The sequence below is a fragment of the Strigops habroptila genome, chromosome 4 (assembly GCF_004027225.2).
Source record: "Strigops habroptila isolate Jane chromosome 4, bStrHab1.2.pri, whole genome shotgun sequence".
Classification (NCBI taxonomy): domain Eukaryota; kingdom Metazoa; phylum Chordata; class Aves; order Psittaciformes; family Psittacidae; genus Strigops; species Strigops habroptila.
The window spans coordinates 26,596,414-26,614,509 of record NC_046358.1 but is presented as its reverse complement, the minus strand read 5'-3'; the positions used below and the strand labels follow the sequence as shown (position 1 = coordinate 26,614,509).

The 18,096-nt window shown below is 40.1% G+C and overlaps 1 long non-coding RNA gene across 1 annotated transcript in view; it reads right to left on the bottom strand.

Moving 5' to 3' along the window:
• The window catches only part of LOC115606925, a 28,742-nt gene extending 12,401 nt beyond the window's left edge, over positions 1 to 16,341 (bottom strand). Inside the window, exon 1 of the long non-coding RNA XR_003991051.1 lies at positions 16,258 to 16,341. This is a non-coding gene — a long non-coding RNA (uncharacterized LOC115606925). The remainder of the gene's footprint in view (positions 1 to 16,257) is intronic.
• Positions 16,342 to 18,096: the final 1,755 nt, after the last annotated feature.

Sequence of the window (18,096 nt, the reverse complement as noted above, 5' to 3'; positions counted from 1 at the left end):
AGTGCTTTTAATCTGACCATAAACAATGGCACTGCATTTGTCTTTCTCATCTCTGAATGTTGTTTATACTCAGCTGGATGTAGAGAAGTTTGGCTAGTCCGCCTGAATTTCTTCCCCTGCTGCTTTCCAGGCGAATTAATATACTCTATCCTGTTTACTGTTACCACTACACACCCCCCAGAAACAAGGAGTTGTGGTGATTCACGTCAGTTGGTTTGAATTTGGGGACCGGAGGGTCAGTACTTTCTAAAAGGGTATAAAATGTCAGTGGCTACCAAGAGGAGCCAGCGCCATTTCTCTATGAATTCAGCAAGGGCAATATAGCAGGAAAATGCACCTGTGGCATTTAACAGTACATAGGAAACTGAAGAGAGCTCAGATCATGTCTGTGTACTTCCGACTAGGTGTTCAAAGCTCTCAGCAATTCAAAAAAATATTTTCATCTAAATATTTGAAAGGTCTTCGCATCTGACAAGCTGAGCTGTTGTAAAAACCTGGCCATTGCTCTCGGAGCACTTGGCAGAAGCATGCAAGGGCTGCGTATACAAAAATGCATGTGCCAGGAATTGCTGAGAACACACAAATTAGAATACTTCTGATCTTTTGAGCTTTGTAAATGGAAATAGAATTCAGAGTCTGAATCACTATATTAGGCTAAAAACCTGGTTCCACATGCCAGTGGTTGCTGCAAGGCAAGCCTGCCTCTACTTTTATAGTGAAGCTGTCCTGTGAAGTATTTTTTCTTGCCTAGAGGCTATGTGGAAATAACTATAGTTTTCTAAGCAAGAGTATGCAGGAGAGTGGGCTCGTTACTCTCCTAATTTCCTAGGAGAAATTCCTAGGCAAAGAGCTCTCTCTCCAGTGTTAATGAGATGGCCAGTTTTCTGGGTAATTTTATATGTCAGAAACTAATCTTAACACAGTTTATGCATACTCAAGAACTGTCACAAAGAGTACTACAGGTTAATTCCTTCCAGCAGCCTCTCTAAAAGAGGCTGCCAGGATACCTCCAGACCACCCAGTCATATCTGTGCTGCACATTACATGGGTGATGTCAGGCACAAGCCATTACTAATTCCAGAAACACCCTTTGAAGACTTATCTATAATATTCCTCAATCAACAGCACAATTTATTAAATCTGATTATTGTTGTCACAGGAACCCACAAGATCATATGCTGCATGGAGGCATGTGCTTTCTCACCCAGTGTGTGTTGGAGAGAGACTAGATAGAAACCACTCTGCTTCCTGAGCTAGGCTGTATTAGACCATCAATATCTAGTGGGAGCACATCTACCCACATCATGCCAGAATCATCTTCAATTACCCCTATTTACACTGTTCTGTATTTCCATGAAGGCAAAAGGAGAAGCTTCAGGTGGTGATGCAGTGGCCTACAGGGACATGATCTGGTTAGCAGTCTGCTCTACAGAGTCAACAATACACAACTTCGCCACAAGTGCCTTATTTCTCTAGCGCCAATTATGTGTTAACTGTTCTGCAAACAACAGGGAAGGAAAAAAAGCTTTGGACCCAGATATGCACAAACATGGCTTCTTGTTCTTATTTGAAATGGAAAATTTAAGCACAGATGTTTAGATATACTCTCCTCTAGCAGCTTCTTGCCTCCTGCTCACTTTCACAAGAGTCTTTTATAATTTAAAACATGCTTGAGGCTTCTGATTACTCAGGAATGCTTTAAAGCTGTCCTCAAGCTCTGTTGCTCTGAATGTTCCCAGTAATCCTACATGGGCTGTGGTTCTTTATCCGTCCTGTTCTCCTTCTCCATTACAGGCTTTTCTTCCCGGTCTGACTACATGCATTGCAGAAAGAGTCTTTTGCTTTCCAAAATGCACCATAGTACAGGACAAACAACCTGGCCAGGAAGCTCAAACTAAGCCCCTGAAGTGGGATTTCAGGGTGCTTCCCAGCATAGGCAGACACCTTTCAATGCCAAAATGCTCAGCATAAAATATGCACATTTTTTCACAACATAATAAAGGATAAACATGAAGTAAAACTGTTTATCCACATATAAAAGATTTAGTGAAATAAAAAAATGTTTCTGCTGTAAACATTGATTGCAGGAATTGCAAATAAAGAACAACTGCTCTAAACAATTCTTTGAAATAAATTCAAATCAAAAACATTTACATGGCTTGGGCATAATTATTCTCCCAGAGTGTCTATACAAGATACTCTCACGGGGACAGATTTATTTAGAGCTATTTAGTAAGTTTATATAGATAAAGAATCCAGTTTAGGATCCTAAAACTAATGAAGTTGGAAAGAATTATCCATACATTTACTTTCTCATCTTTTTCTCTCTAAGCTCCCACCATTAGCCAATGCCGTGGACAGAATAAAGATCTAGACTGACTTTCAGTTTGAAGCTGCACACCACTTCACATGCCTGTGCATGCACCCCCTGCACTGACTGCTCCTCAGGGCTCACAATCTACGCCAGTTCTGTGAGCACGTAACACCAGCCCTTGCTTCTCAGGAGACATCAGCAATATGGTCAGGTACATATACTGCTCCTGGTGTTGGCAAGACTAATTTCACAGTGGTGTGAAAAACCTAGCACATATAGACAGTCTAACAGCTCAGTCAGATGGTTTTATAAGAGTCTGTCCTAATGAAGACAGGCTTATGTCTCAAGATAGAGCACTGTTTATTTTTTCTAACAGGACTCTACTGTTAAACTCCATATCATAGATTGTTCTTACCCAGAGTAATCTCAGCTTTCCTCTAATTTATACTGAGCTGCTGATCGATTGCCTCACTGGAGCATTCTGGTAGTCAGAGACTGTCAGTCTAGAGGTGTCCTGCCTTAAATTTTCTTTACTGCAAATAATACTTCCCTGAGTCAAGCCTGAAAGTGCACACCATACTGTGCAGAGCCAACAGGTTTTCTGGGGATTTCTGCCACATCCTCCAGGCTTTTTGTTGTCACAGACACAGCAAGTTGCATGGGAAATTATCAAAGTATTTTAAAACATTCAAGTTTTAAAACATTCAAATATGCAGGAGATGGCCAAAAACCATCTCCAGTTTTTAACAGCATAAAGGAGGAGTGAGCACCTTTCAATTGCAGAATATCAAGTCTGCCTTTATGATCAGCCATATCTGAAGTAAAACAAGATTAAGCTGCAACTAAATTTCCATTTCATTCCAACAGCTGTGGGGAAAAGTATTCTGCTTGGATGGAAAGGCAAAGGTTGGCAGTAAGGATTAATTAAAGAATTAGGTGAATAAGGCAGCAGGGAGAAGACAACTCCTAGAAAAGGGAATGGAAAGAAACCGCAAACTTCGGCACTTTAGATACTTTATCTTCTCTCCCAGGAGAGACAAGCCCTATGTTCAGGTGCTAAAATTAAGGTCGCAGTTGCCTTAGGTTTCTCATTTTGTCAGGGTGGGAAATAGATAAGGTTGATGCAGAACATCTCTCAGCTAGCAGCAACACTGAGGCCATGCTCTGAACTTACAGGTCACATTAAGGGGGCTGCAGGGAGGGGTCTTCATCCTTTTAATCAAGATCTCTAAATCTTCAAGAGAAGATAGCAAATATTTACATAACAGAGCCTTTTAGAGGCATTTCTTGTGTACTTAGCATAGAATAAATGTGCACCTCAGCTTATTGGGCAAACAAATACAAGGATACTAGGAAAGCAAAATAATAATGTTTTTAAAAAGCACAAAAGTAAAATCAGAAATCCTAATTTTGGGGGGAAAGGCTTAGCAGAAGGAAAGACATTTATATTCTATCATTCTTACTAACACAGGAAAGATGATTTCCGTGATCGGCAAAAGCACAAGTGGAGATGCAGCCATAGTTGTAAAAGCACTTTTTCTACAAGAATTTTATTTACAAAATAGTATCATGAAAAAGAATCAGTCTAACATGCTCTTTTGAAGGAATTTCAGAGTAAGAGGGATTGCTAGCACAGATATACCAATTAGTCCTTTCTTAGCAGGCATGTAGTTGTAGATCTAACACAGATTTCCCTTTAGCTGCAAAGCACTTACAGTTTGCTCTTTATCAGATTTTCCTTCAAAGCAAGAAACGAGTAACAGACAAGAGTTCATGAACTCAAACCAGTGGCACAAATCTAAAACCAAAATAACTGAAATTGTGCTGAACTTCCAGATCAGAAGTTTAATATGTGATTTATAGTGCTGCTGAGTGTAGCCATGACAATGGCACATTCCAGAGCCAGATACGGCTTAAGCATTAGCACTTATGGTTACAAATGCATTCAACCTATGGCTGCACACTAAACACTATTTGGGGAGCAGAAATAGTTCTCTAGCAACTGTGATAAATAAAGTTTTGCTTTAATTTTTTACATTTGAGATCATTTACTGTCTATTCAAAAGGGCATTTTCCCAGTCCAAGAATGTAAGCTTCACAAACAGGCTCTTTAAAAGAGTCCTTCATTTTGGATTCCATAGTGGCAGAGAGTCCTTCATTTTGGATTCCACAGTGATAGAAAGTCCTTCATTTTGGATTCCATAGTGACAGAAAGTCATACGTGTGTCCAGCCCAAATGCACCACATTTAAATTCAAATAGCAGGTAGAAAAATTACTCCTTTCAAATAGTTGTAAGCCTCAGGTATTAATGCACCACATATACCCGATACTGAAGTTTCTGAAAATCACTGTTTTAAGCTAAAGGACAGATTGAAAATAGGAGGTCAGCAACTAGCTAGACTATACAGACAATTTCCCTATCTATTATCAACTTTGAAGATCTTTTCCATCTTTCTAATGGAAACAGCAAAAGATTAATAATTTTATAGCCCTCATTCACATGTAACATGATAAATTCTTTCAGTAGGATTCTGTGTCAGTCCTTTACTTATTTACATGTAAATTGATGTTATTTGAATGTAAATTATACCTTGGAAACCAATTCTTCCCATTGCTTATGAGGATGGAAATGAAGTTTGTTCAAGCAGTCTTTAGAACAAGCATCAGTACCTACCCTTCTTAGGACAAGCATTACAAGGGGGTGGTATAGCATCTTATCTTTAGCATTGCTTTTGAAGCAAACTGATACACAATTCAAGCGTTAGATTAGATTATCTAATGTTTTACCATGTGGAAGGTGCATAAAGAATATACAGAGCACAGAGGAAAGCTGTACACATAATTTGCAACAAATTACAGCCGATGTTCATTGTCAGGGTCAAATGTCAGAAAACTGAAAGCCATTGGCAAGCCTTGCATATTCCTTCTAGAATATGCCAACCCTCCAGATAATCTAATTTTTCCATATAGCTATACTATATTTACTTAAAAATAGTCTACTAAAGTACATAGGATTAATGGTTATAGAGGAATTCACAAATAAGACTGAAATAAGCTCACCAAACTCCGAATGTGTGTGAGAGACTGATCTGAAATCAGACTCCACTGTCCATTGTCTCAAAGATTGGTTTGAGAAGCTGAGATGGGATTCCACCTATCTTTTGTCTCAGAGATGGGTGGGAGGAGTTGAGATAAGACTCTTCCACTGTCCACTGCCTGAGGGATGAATGGGAAAGAGCTAAGACCTCCAGGATTGGTGTGAGGAATTGCCCATTATCCCAAGAATTGCTGCAGACACATGCAGTTCAAGAGCTGGCTGCAAGACCAGGGAAACTGGTCCACCAGGAACATGTAATACATGACATGAAGAACAGAGGTACTCTCCCCAACTCATTATAAAATGGGGAAAAGGTAATCATCAAGAGGCACACAGCCAAGGGAGCCATTGCCATGAGGATGACTCCAGAAGGACATCTCCGTGGGGACACTCTCCACTGATGACTACTACGGACCCTGAGGGACACCCTCCATGAGACATCGCCATGAGGGCAACTCCACGAGACACACTCCATGGGGTACCTTCAAGGGGACGACTCCAGAAGGACGCATCCACGAGGACACCCACCTCTGACTGCTACGGACTCCTGGGGGACACTCTGCTCCGATACCAACGACGAACCCTGAAGAACTCCCATCACTGACGATGATGACAACGGATCCCCAGCACACCGCTGGATCTACAGTGGTAACTCTCTATCTCTCCCTCTCTCTGCATCCCAAATCCTTGCTTCATTTTCCATCCTTTTCCCAATATGTCCTATTGCTATCCCCTTTATTACAATAATTTCCCTTTTTTTATAACTGTCTTTTTGTAATAAAAGTAAAATTAGTAAAATCGATGTTACTAATCGATTATGATACTTGACCTTGTTTGAGTCTTAATTTCACTCTTGGGATCACGAACTGAAACAGGGTCTGGCACTGGGGTTTTCTCCAATCGGACCCTGACAGTGTGCACTTAAACAAGGTAGCATGACCAAAGCTCCATGGCTGGTGCCAAGATTTGGCCTACATTAGCATAGATTAAACCAAGTATCACAGATCCAAATCTTAGAATATGGGAATTCTGTTATTACATATTATACATACATACATATTATTTATGGAGATTCATACATACATATTATTTATGGAAAATACGATGAAGCAACATATACAAAGAATGGATTTAGAACCTAGTAAAGCTACAGGCACTGAAAATACATGTAATGGGTAAAGAATGTTTCTGTTGTAAGTTTTGGTGGTATGAGTAACCATGCCCTGAAGAAGAACTCCCCAGTACAAGGCTAATAATCATTAGCACTAAATCTGATGATAAATCATTTGATAAACATTCTTTTAGTTCACATGGGAGATAGTTGCCTGAAAATGCCTATGTCATAAAGACTGCATGTTTGCAAGTTAATACTGAACCTGTGGAAATAATGGTTTTTTGGACACAACGGTTTTGTCTTAGAAAAATTATTTGGAAGGACAGAGAGGGGAATAGAGAACCAGGATGGCTTTTGTATCATCTCAGTAAAACAGACAAAGAAAAATCCATGTCATTAAAATCTGCTGACCATTTGGTTTAGCTTTTAATTTCAGAAATACTTTGAACACATGTTTACAGATGGAGGACTGAGCAGAATTCTCATGTATTTCATTTATAAGCTATTCATTTAACCCTTCAGTTTTTGCAACAAAAGCTACCACACGAAGACTCTCAATTAACATGAAAACACAAAAAATAAAGCACATGAAGTCATAAAGTAGTCTAACCTTTAAAAAAAAAAAAAACAAAACACATAAAAACAAACAAAAAAACCCAACCCACAAAAACCAACCAACCAACAAAAAACCTCCACACCAAAAAACCAAAACACAAAGGAGCGCAGCAAGCCTTAACTTCTTTACTAGTCTCACTTGAAAGTCTTTGACTCTCATCTCGTTTAGAACAGAAAAGCCACAAAAGCACCACACTGAACAGAGCAAGAAGCACTGCTGCATCAAAACAGCTAGGAGCTGATTTTCTAGGGTTGAATTTGCACATGGAAGTACAGTTCTCAGCTCTCCTCAGCATCCCAAAAGCATGACCAAAAGGTCACATTTCAGAAAGAGGTAGACACTTGTTATCCCAGGTTTGTTAGAAATCAAAATTTTTACACACGGCCAACTATTTTGGGATTTTATTTCTCCAGGTTCTGTGAGAAAATACAAACATATCAATTAAGAAGGAAGCCTCTTCAGAATTTTAAACTTTCAGGAATAAAATCTTCCCTTTAATTTTTGTTTCCTTCCTTAAATTGGAACTGAATGTTGCATTGGGGTTGTTGGAGCATAGAGGAGATAGATACACAAAATGAGAGGAGACTGCCATTCAATCTCACTGACCTTTGGATTCTGAGAAGCCAGAAGAGCCCTCACCTCCTTACAGTCATCTTTTACCTGCTCCGTGTCACTTGGCAGGTACAGCATGAGCCATGAACAGCTCTTTTTCCGCTGTCACCATATCCAGTGCTCTGCTTCGTAAGTGTTTGTACTTCACATACTTTGTGAGGTTAAGATTATTTGAGAGATGAACAACAAATAAATCCCTATTTTTCTTCCCCACACCAACACACACACACTCTTGCTTTCTATCCTGCACATGCCTTTCATTACTATTAACTATAAATATTTAATATTCACAGAGTGCTACAGAAAAATCTTTTCATGAGGTTGTTACCCATCACTTAAATATCATATAAGTTTCATTATGAAAAACAAATTTGATTTAGAGCTGTGCATTCTCATCGACTGTCTTTAATGAGCTTTCACCACCAAACAGATCTGTTTATTAAAAGTTACAGTTCTCTGCAAAAGTTATGTTTTCTGTATAGTATTAAAGAACAGGGATAGTTATAGGCTTTCCATTATTCACTGAAAAAGCAACAGTGACTTAAAAGCAAACACACAAAACCTAAATGGAAAATACCCTCAAGTCCTCATATGCCAGTGGCTTTGAAGGCTTCAGCACTTTTATTGCAGTCTCAAAGTCTTGCCTCAGCCTGCAGCAGAGCAGGGAACTGAGAGTCTGTACCCTGACAACTGGACTGGTTTCCCTGCTCCTCCTAAAATGCCTCAGGACAGCATACATAACAGCAAAGGTACAAGCAAGACACTCACAGGCAGAATATTTGAGTGCTCAGACTGTCCGGCCTGTTGCATTCTCCCTTGCCAGCCTTTAGCTCAGTGATGCCCCTGCATGAAGAGGGCAAGAGCCCCATCAGCGCAGGGTGAGACTCTGCCTGCAAGCAGTACCCACGAGCAGAACCAGGGATTGCACAAGAGGCTCCTGTATTCCAGGCTGTGGAAGGTATTTATGCCTGTGCCTAGGTTCAGAAAGACAGAAGCATCCTTAGTGTGCTTCATACTGCTTACAAACATCTTTATTACTACAGCTTTTATAGCCAGCTCCCATAATTGCATACTGGCAGAAGGCAGCAGGGAATCAGGGAGGCCCTGTGAGGGGAATCATGCATCATTGTTTGAAACGTCAGATTTTAAACAGTTCTAATTTTCCTTCCATGTGCACTTGCTGGAAGACATCATCTCCTTCTTCCCCCACTTTGAGCTGTTTAAATTGTCAAAAAAGAACATGTGCCTATAAAGGAAACAGTGTATCAGAAGAGGGGTATGGAAAAAGAGACAAAAGGCAAGAGGAGTGGGAGCTAGGAGGGATGGAGTTACAGCAGCAGATTAGTATCACAGGAGATAGAATGAAGAAGGCAGTACAGAGATAGAGGACATGGGATATGAACATATTAGAAAAGGAGTGGAGTACAGGCTGGAAAATCAAGGCTGGCAGGAAAGAAAGGGAAGCAGTCTCTTCATATTACGAACTTTTATGCATGAGTTTTTCCTATTGATTTTTGTACTGCGCATCAAGCAGCACAACAGAAGACACAAATAAGCTGGTTAGTTGTTCGGGTTTGACTGAGCCTCTCTGCTATTATTCACGTTTTCTTCCCTTTCCTTCCCCAGGGGGCTATGCGGTTAAATGCTGAAAAGCAATTCTGTCAAGGCCAACTTCATCTTCATGTCAGCCTTCTGCTTCATTTGCCTTTTAGCCCTCTTATTCCTCCAGAAGTATCACCTCACCAGCTCTTGAAGACTGAAGTTCCCAAGGTGTCATCTTTCCTTTGCTCAGCTGACATTCAGTCAAAACCCCTCAAGCCGTTACAGCTGATGCTTACTTAAGCAAGAGATTAGAATTAAAATCCTACTGCATTAATAGAGGCTTCTTTACTGCAGTAAAAGTAGCCATGGTCATTGCAGCTGTTTAACACTTGCAATGGTTTATGGGCTTCAGGCATTGTAAAGTACACAGAAAGAATGCTGGGTTTGTTTCTCCTTTAGAAGCAAACATACGTAATGTTATTTTCTCTTAAGTTTTTGAATGGTACTGAGAAGGGTGATAAAGAAAGATTCTGGCAGATGAGTGGAATAAAATTTCTAAGCTTGGGACTCTTTTTTATAACCAATGCTACTGTCTGAAACATATGGGTAGAGATCAGTGCACTATTACATTAACACTACTTCATATAATTGTGCTACAAACAAGGATACTTGGTGAAAAGGACTCCAGGCATTTCAAAGACTGAGAAGAGTTGTCTCTTCCTTCACCTCCATTAGCACCCTGTGCCTCCACACATCTGCTTATCAGGAGTATGGACAGAAAAGGGAGATTTATACTGAAGAATTTCACTGCAAGGTCTTAGTATGGCAGAATTTATTATCAAGGTCCTCCTTCCCTCAGCAGTCTCTTCAGACCCACACATTTAGCCTGAAGAAAACCTCTTTTCTGTACCTGTTCCTCACAGGCAGCCAAGACTACCACAGATGTGATGTTCTGCTTTATCCACACTGTCCTTGGGGAAGGGGAATATCACGCAGGGCCAGGTGTCACACAACAGATTATGAGATTAGTATGAGCAGTATCAGATAGAGCTGTAGCATCGACCCGATTCTGTTCATTGTGGTTAGAGAAGCAGTCCCACAGGGACAGCAGTATAGTGTCCAACATTATTTGTGATACTAGGTTTCAAACCAACCTGTTACTCCCCCATTGACAATGCTTCTTTATCTCTGTCATGATGTCTTGAAACAACGGACTAACAATATTTACTTTTTTTTTAAACCTCAATCCTACATAGGTTCAGTGTTCAGAGCTCAGAACACTTCCATAACAGCATCACACATTAATGGGACTTTTGCTTAAGTGTGGATTAACTTTGGCCTTTACCCTTCTTAGCTACAAAATATTTCAATATATTTTGTGACTTTTATGATACACTTTAAAAAAAAAAATCTTCAAGTTGACATGTCTATGCAGCTGTGCTGGGGATGCAGATATATTCATGGAAACTTAGAAGTTTAATCAAGGCCATTGTTCTCCTCCTAAAACAACAGCAAAAAGCCCCAGCAACAAAATTTTAACCTGTGGCCAATAGGGATTTTGGGATGCGCATCATAAAAAAGAGTATTACTGATTTCAATCTCTTGAAGAAGAGCAGAGGACAGCTTCATAGGAAAATTCAAAATTAAATTTCATTTCCTGAATTTTTTTCCCCATGAAAACAGAGATAATATTTTACTTTTAAAATGTACTTGCAAATATGGAAAAGAGATAACGTTAAGCTTTTTTCCAAAACATTCTAGATGCACTTTCAGTGGTGATTTGCTATGGTCATCTGTTATTAAAGTAATAACTTGTGCTTAACCTTTAAATTTCAGCAACATGGAACAGTCTGTTACTGGCATATGCCAGCACAGGCCTTCCTCACTAAGTATTATCTCTCTCCCTTTCCTTATCTGGTGATTAGCTTCAACTGTCTTTAGTGCTAATGAATCATCTTCCAAGCAAGACAGAACGCTGCAGACAAACCTCTTACAACAAATCACTAACTGGGTGAAATCATCAGTGAATCCTCCAGGTGGTTTCCTGCATGCCCCTTCTCTTTTTTTAGAAGTGGTTGACAAACTTCTATGCAAAAGCATCACTTCAGTGGGGTATTCTAAAATATTTTTGCCAAAATTTTTGAGTGACAAAATATTTTGAAGAAAATAATAGTCAGCAACTGTTCCACCCCACATACACATGCCCTCTATTTCCTACTTACAGTTTTTCCCAACTTTCTACAATCTACTGTGTGGCAAAGCTGTGGGTATTTTTTCCAACTCCATTCCGTTTTTTTCCCCAAAGACAAAGAAGCACTGGAAAATTAAGAGATTAGTGTAAAGACGTGGTGTGCAGCACATTTGATTTTACTGGACTGTAGCCCTACAGGGTTAATGGTGTCCATAGGCCTCCAGGAAACCACAGTGCCATGAAGTGACATGTGAGCAGTCAGGTGTGAGCTTCGTAATGCCAGTATAGTTGCCAAAGACCTCTTCATGTGAAACCATGATTCGATACAAAGGAAAACATATGAATTTAAAAACTGGAAAACCAGGCAAGAGGACCCTCAGTCTTTGCCAACAGTATTACAACAGAAAGCTGGAAAAGTTTCATCAGTCCCATGCAATAGAAACATGCAAAAGCAGAGAAAGAAGTGGGATATGTTCTTTAAGGTCTATAGTGAACTGAAGCCAAACTAATTGTCAGGTCTAATTGTGGTCTGCTCCTTTATCTCCTAGAACTATGGTGTGCCAAGACATGCAGTCTTTGGAAATAATTAAACACCACCACTTTAAAGACTCATCGATTTGCTTCTTACCAGCTGTTCTTCAATACAATGGAGAATCTCCACCCGGTATGGAAAGGACCACAGAATCTGACATACTGTGGAAATTCAGTTCACCAGTTGCTTTACATTTTTCTCTGGTACTGATGATGTCTGCGATGTTTCTCCTAAGAATTCTACCATCTTTATTGACACATAAGCCAGCTTTACCACTAGGTCAGTCCTCCTTTTTTTAGCATCATTTCTGCTATGAAAAAAACTAAGCCTGATATATAGAGGGAAAGATACGCATTTCAAAGCAAGCAGAAGTTTTGTACACCCTTCACAGGGACACTCAGAACCCTCGTCTGTACTCACAAATATACAACTGGGCTCTAGCTGAAGTATGCAGCCTTATTTCTGTCATTTAGGAGAAAGACCCTCACAGCACATGCTAGTGAAGGAGAAATGGTCTGCAACATCCCTTCTTATTCACCACTGACCAAGACCAACTCTAGACAACAGCAAAGTAGGCAGTTATCTAAGGGAGCATAGTAGCAATGCCTCTGATGTGCATTTGCCTCCACAGCTGAATTGCAAAAAGGCTAGATGTTGCTTTTAGCAACTGTGTGCTCCAGGAGTTGCATGGAGTCAGGAGAAGGATTTTGCTAGCAAACCCAGCCCTTCCTGTAAAATCACCAGCTGTCACCCTCTCCTGTCCCACCATAGTGGCATTCAGTTCTGCATACACTGATGAAACAGTTCTAGGATCTGGTGCTCTGACACAGATACTAACCTGGGGAAAATAATACTTAAGCACCTAATGGCAGAACCTGATCAGCAATGCCTGTTATAAACACCAGTGTTTCCTGTGTAGCTGAAGAATGGTGTTACTAGATAAGAAATGTAACAAAATCTCTAAAAATTCCAGCACTGGGGCATGATTTCTAGTCTTGCTGCAAAAACAGCCCAGTAAGACAAGAGGGAATTCAGCTTCAGTACTGAAAATGTCTGCTTTAAGGAAAGAAAATGAACCAATAAAACCTAGGAGGTGGAAAAAACCCCAAAACAAACAAACAAAACCCTAAAGCCAGCAGTAAAGTTACTGTTGGACCCCTTTCAATTTGCCTCAGTTACCACCTTATTTCTGGCTTCTCTGCAATTCAGAGAAACAGCACTTCCTGTGCAGCCGTAGAGCAGCAGCCAGCTGGGCTGTCAGCTTCCGAGGGTGCCGGAGTTTGCAGAGAAACAGGACCCTGAAGGTTTGCAAAAGCTGCTTTCTTCAAATCTGGTCCTGCATCATAATTTCTTCATGCATGAGATAGAGACAATACTTAACCACCTCACACATAAGTGAGGAGGTTAAATGCAATGTGTTTACATAGCTCCTTGTGCAGAAGGTTAAATCTGTATGCTCCCTGTGCATATTACATGGCATTATTATTTCTACACTATATCAATTCCTTTTATGTATATTTCAATAACGGTCCCTCAAAGCACACCAAGACAATAAAAGAAATGCTGCCTCATCCTGTCTCAGTTTCTAGATTCTGCTCTTTGTTGCTGTGAAGCTTTTTTCCTCCCCTGTTTCTGAGAATTTTTTTGTTTAGATATTTGCATTAAGTTAAGATGAAGCATTTGGCCATGATTGCTGCTTATTCCTCGCTGGCTGCAATCCTTGTTTTTCCCTGCGGTGCAGAAGCCAGTCACATTTTAGTACAAGGACAGCGGGAGCAGTAAGAAACAAGCAAAGGCAGAAAAGCTCTCTATAGGAAAGAGATCACTCATCAGGAATGACAGATGCAGATGGGGAATAGCCAACAGGCTGAAAATTTATTGAATTTAACACTGAGCAGCAGTCCTCAGCTCCTTTTTGCTCTCACACATCAGGCACTTAACTCTTTTCAGTGCCTGCATTTAGGATCTTACCATGTAGCAGGGACAAACTCCCCAGTCTCAGATCCACAGTGTATTTACAAACCACTTCTCCTTCTTTCACACAGAGAGAAAATAAGAAATTATAAAATGGATATCCCAGTCCACAAGGATGCTGATTTGCTTTGCACCAACCACATCAAGTTTCCTGGTACCCATTTCTTGGGAATCTGAGCCCTTGGAGTCAATTGCCCTGTATTCAACAAGCATCTGCAGAGCACATCCAGTTTAAGAGCTACTCCAACACACCTTCAATGGTAACTGGATTGCCTTGTAACTCACAGTTCACCCCGTTCAAGACTTTCTGGCTTGACTGATACCCACTTCCACACACATCAGAACCTGATGTGGAAATTTGTCTGGATTCAAGTTCCAATATCACAGTAAGTTGGATGACTGCCAAAGACAGAAATTGGTTGTCATCAGTGGAAGATGGGTCTGGTTTATATCAACAAAACACCCATTCTTCTCTCAGGAGACATCTTCGGTTAGATTAGCTGGTGCTGTCCACTGCTGACCTGGTTATCAGCTGGGAACCTGGCATGGAGTAGAGGACTTGCTAATCCAAACCTTACACAGTCACAAGCAGCTAAAGTAGCTCCTGCCCTGAGGCTGCACCTGACATCAACAAGGTGAACACAGGTATTGGAACAGTCCTGTTCCAGCACTCAGCCTTGTGCAATTAAAGAGTTAAAAATTCTCAGACTTTGCTGTTCTAGTCCTAAGGAGCATGTAGCTAAACCTTATCTTGACTTCAGCAAAAACACTCCAGGTTAGGCAGCTGCCATTCTTATACGCAAGCACCAAGGCACATATGATAAGAAAAGCTTTGACAAGTGAGGACAATGCTTCTGTGCACTGCCTTCATAGGTTCACTTTCCTAGTCCTTCAACTCTTCTAATCCTACAATCTTATCAACATTGCTCCATGTGGGAGAAGCACATCCATAAATTTAATTTGTTTTGAACAAAACTGCCTTGTCCCAACACTAAACACATCACCTCCCATAATTCTAAGTTACATATGGCTCGAGCATTTTTCACCTTCCCATTTTTCCCTCCCCTGGGGACACCTCTCCAAACCAGATGTAAGCATTTAATCAAATCCTATTAAACAGCCTGAAGAAATCCTACATCAAGATGTCCTTCTGAACCACATAGTTATATTACTTTTATAGCCATTCAATGGAGCTTTATAGATACCGGCACTCATGGTGGACCATCTCCACAGGCGGGCCAAATCCATGCAAGCTGTTCTCTGTGCTACCAGTACCATCATCTTCATCTTGTAAATCCCGATTAAGTACATGTGTGTGCATGTGTGCTAGAACACTTCCAGGTTTTAGCAGTCTGTGTGTGTGTACACATACTGGAACAGGGGCTGCTGAGCTGGAGAATGATGCAGGCTTCTGAGGTGAGTGCTCGTGATACAACACAGAGCATCCACGTTTCCATCCCTGTACCTGAACCCACCAGCCTGCTAAAAGGCGAGAGACAGTGATGACATGTCACGATGACTTCACAGGCTTTTGCCTTGGAGCTGAGCCACTCCCTGGGTATGGCACGAAATTTAGGAAATCTGATTGTGGTTTTTTTGGTTCAGGGTCTGGTGTGGTTTTGTTTTTATTTTCATGGGATTTGATGCCTTCCAGAGAAGGCTACACAGTTTTCAGAATAAATAAGGTCTGGTGAAAAAGAAACCAAAACCCCCCTCTGACCTTGCGGGTAGGTAATGGGTGAAACATATGCCAATGCTGCCTCAGGAGCAACCTTACTCATTAATTTTAGACCACGTAATAAAATTGAGACAAGAAGGGATTTCTGATGTTTAGAAATATCCCAATTCTTTTGCCAAAACAAGAACACAAATGACGGAACAAAATGCCTAGCATGTGTAATAAGCCTTAACTTTGCCAAGACCCATTATTTGGCAAAAAGTCTTGACAAGAAGATTAGCAAGGCATATATTAGGCCTCCCTTAAGAAAATTAATGAATATCTTTGTTTACATCAGGACTGGACACTGGAATTTGGATACGAACTGGACCATTTTCAGAATGTGAGGGAACACACTGCTCTAGAGATTGCTTTATGTCACCAGACGTGATTTGCCGTGAATTAGAAGTCAGAATCTGAACTTCAGGCTGCTTCCCATCAATAATTCAGTGAACCAGACTAAGAGGATAGTTAGCATTCCCAGATTTATGATGAGAGCTGTGCTAATTATCCTCACTTCTAGACATTATTTTCTACATTTAGTTACCTTGCCAATAGAAGAGTCTGATGACAGTTTAATATAGTCCTGTAGTTCATCAAAAGAATGTCTTCATGGTCTAGTGGATATAAATGCAAACCAAAACCAGGAACAAATTAAAAGATACACCTAGAAAAAGAAACATTCAACACTGTTAAATCATAGAGAATATGACCAGCAATAACAGTGACATGTCTATTTATGTACGTATATATTTTACACAGTTAACAGAGTCAGTAGCCAAATGATAGGGTAATATGCTTATATTTGGGCATCAGAAGAAATAATATGATATCTAAAATCTCCAGATTTTAAATCAGTTTGACTAATTCCCAAAGGCTCCTGCTCTACAGACCAGGACACTCACTCATCTCCACCCACTGAATCTCTCTGAAACACCCCAAAAGCATGCTCTAAGCACAGCTGTTCTCTAAGAACTTTTGCCTTCTGTTTCTGCACAGCATCAAGCCAAAGGCTCTGGTTTTTCCCATTGAGGACTTTCACCTAGTCTCTCCCAGTTTCCTTCAAACCCTTAGAACCTTAAATCTATTTCTTCTACCTCACCATTTACTGTAAACATTTTGGACAAATATTAAATAGAGTCTGTTAGAACTTATTTTATTTATCTGAATTGCATACATCATAGATTTATATAATAAATCAGCTTCAAAGTCACCTCTAGAGATCATCTAGCTCTATCACATTGCTCGGGGCTTTGTCCAGCTTAATTTTTTAATTTCTCCTCACTGTCATAAGCTCTGGCCCCCTAACCAACTTACTGGTCCCTCCACTGAGCACTTTCAAGTTTGTGAAAGTTTTCCTCACACCGTGGAGTCCAAAACCACACAAAACAATCCAGATGCACCCTGCAAGTGCTGGGATAAGGAAATAGTCTGGTCCCTTCATCTGGTGTCTGTCCTGCACACATCCTGATCCTGCTTTGTCACATCCTCTCTTTCTGGTCTCTCCCAATTGTTTGGTACAATCACTTGAGACTTGATGTTTTACAGGAAAGGCTTATTAAATAGAGAAAAAATTTTTAAAAATCATACAATAAAAGGTTTATAAATAAGAACCCTGTCTGTTCTGGGCTCCAAAGACAGGAAGAGAAGGATGCTAAAGATAAAAATAACATAAATTAGAAAAAATACGCAGGCTCATCCTGAAGTTAATGAAAGCAGATGAAGTTAATGCAGAAACACAGTCTACATTTCCATGTAGACTGTGGACTAGAGACCACCCTCCTATTAACAGGATAGGAATTACTGTTATTTATTGCATTATTCTAAAAGAAAAGAAAACTAGCAACAAAAAAAGAAAAATCAAAAAGCAGAGGAGAATAAGACTTTAATTCCATTCAGTGTATTTTCAGGCCTCTCAAGAGGGATTCTGTGCCTGTAGAAATTAAATTTTCCTTTAGAACAGCAAAGTACTTGCAGTACTCCATGTGCCATGCAGATTCAATTGTTCCATAAATAAACCTGTGAAGGGAAGGAGAAGAAAAACAAAGTGAATACAGGAACCTAAATAGCTCCTGAGACCTTTTGCTCAGTCACTAGTAGATTGATCATATAACTTTTCCTAAAACAAGCTCATCAGACACAACAGATAGACAAATATGGTGTGCGTCCCCTCCCCCCTAAAAAAACCAAACCAAAACACAACAACAACCAACCCCACAAAAAACTAGTAAGAAGAAATTAGTATTGCCTGACCATCAGTAACATTTATCATGTTACTGAACATTTATCATGTTACTGAAGATACCTGTAACATTTATTATGTGAGCTAAAGTCCAGTTCTATTGGGCCCCTTGTTTTTGCAGGGATCTGAACCATTTTTTTCTTG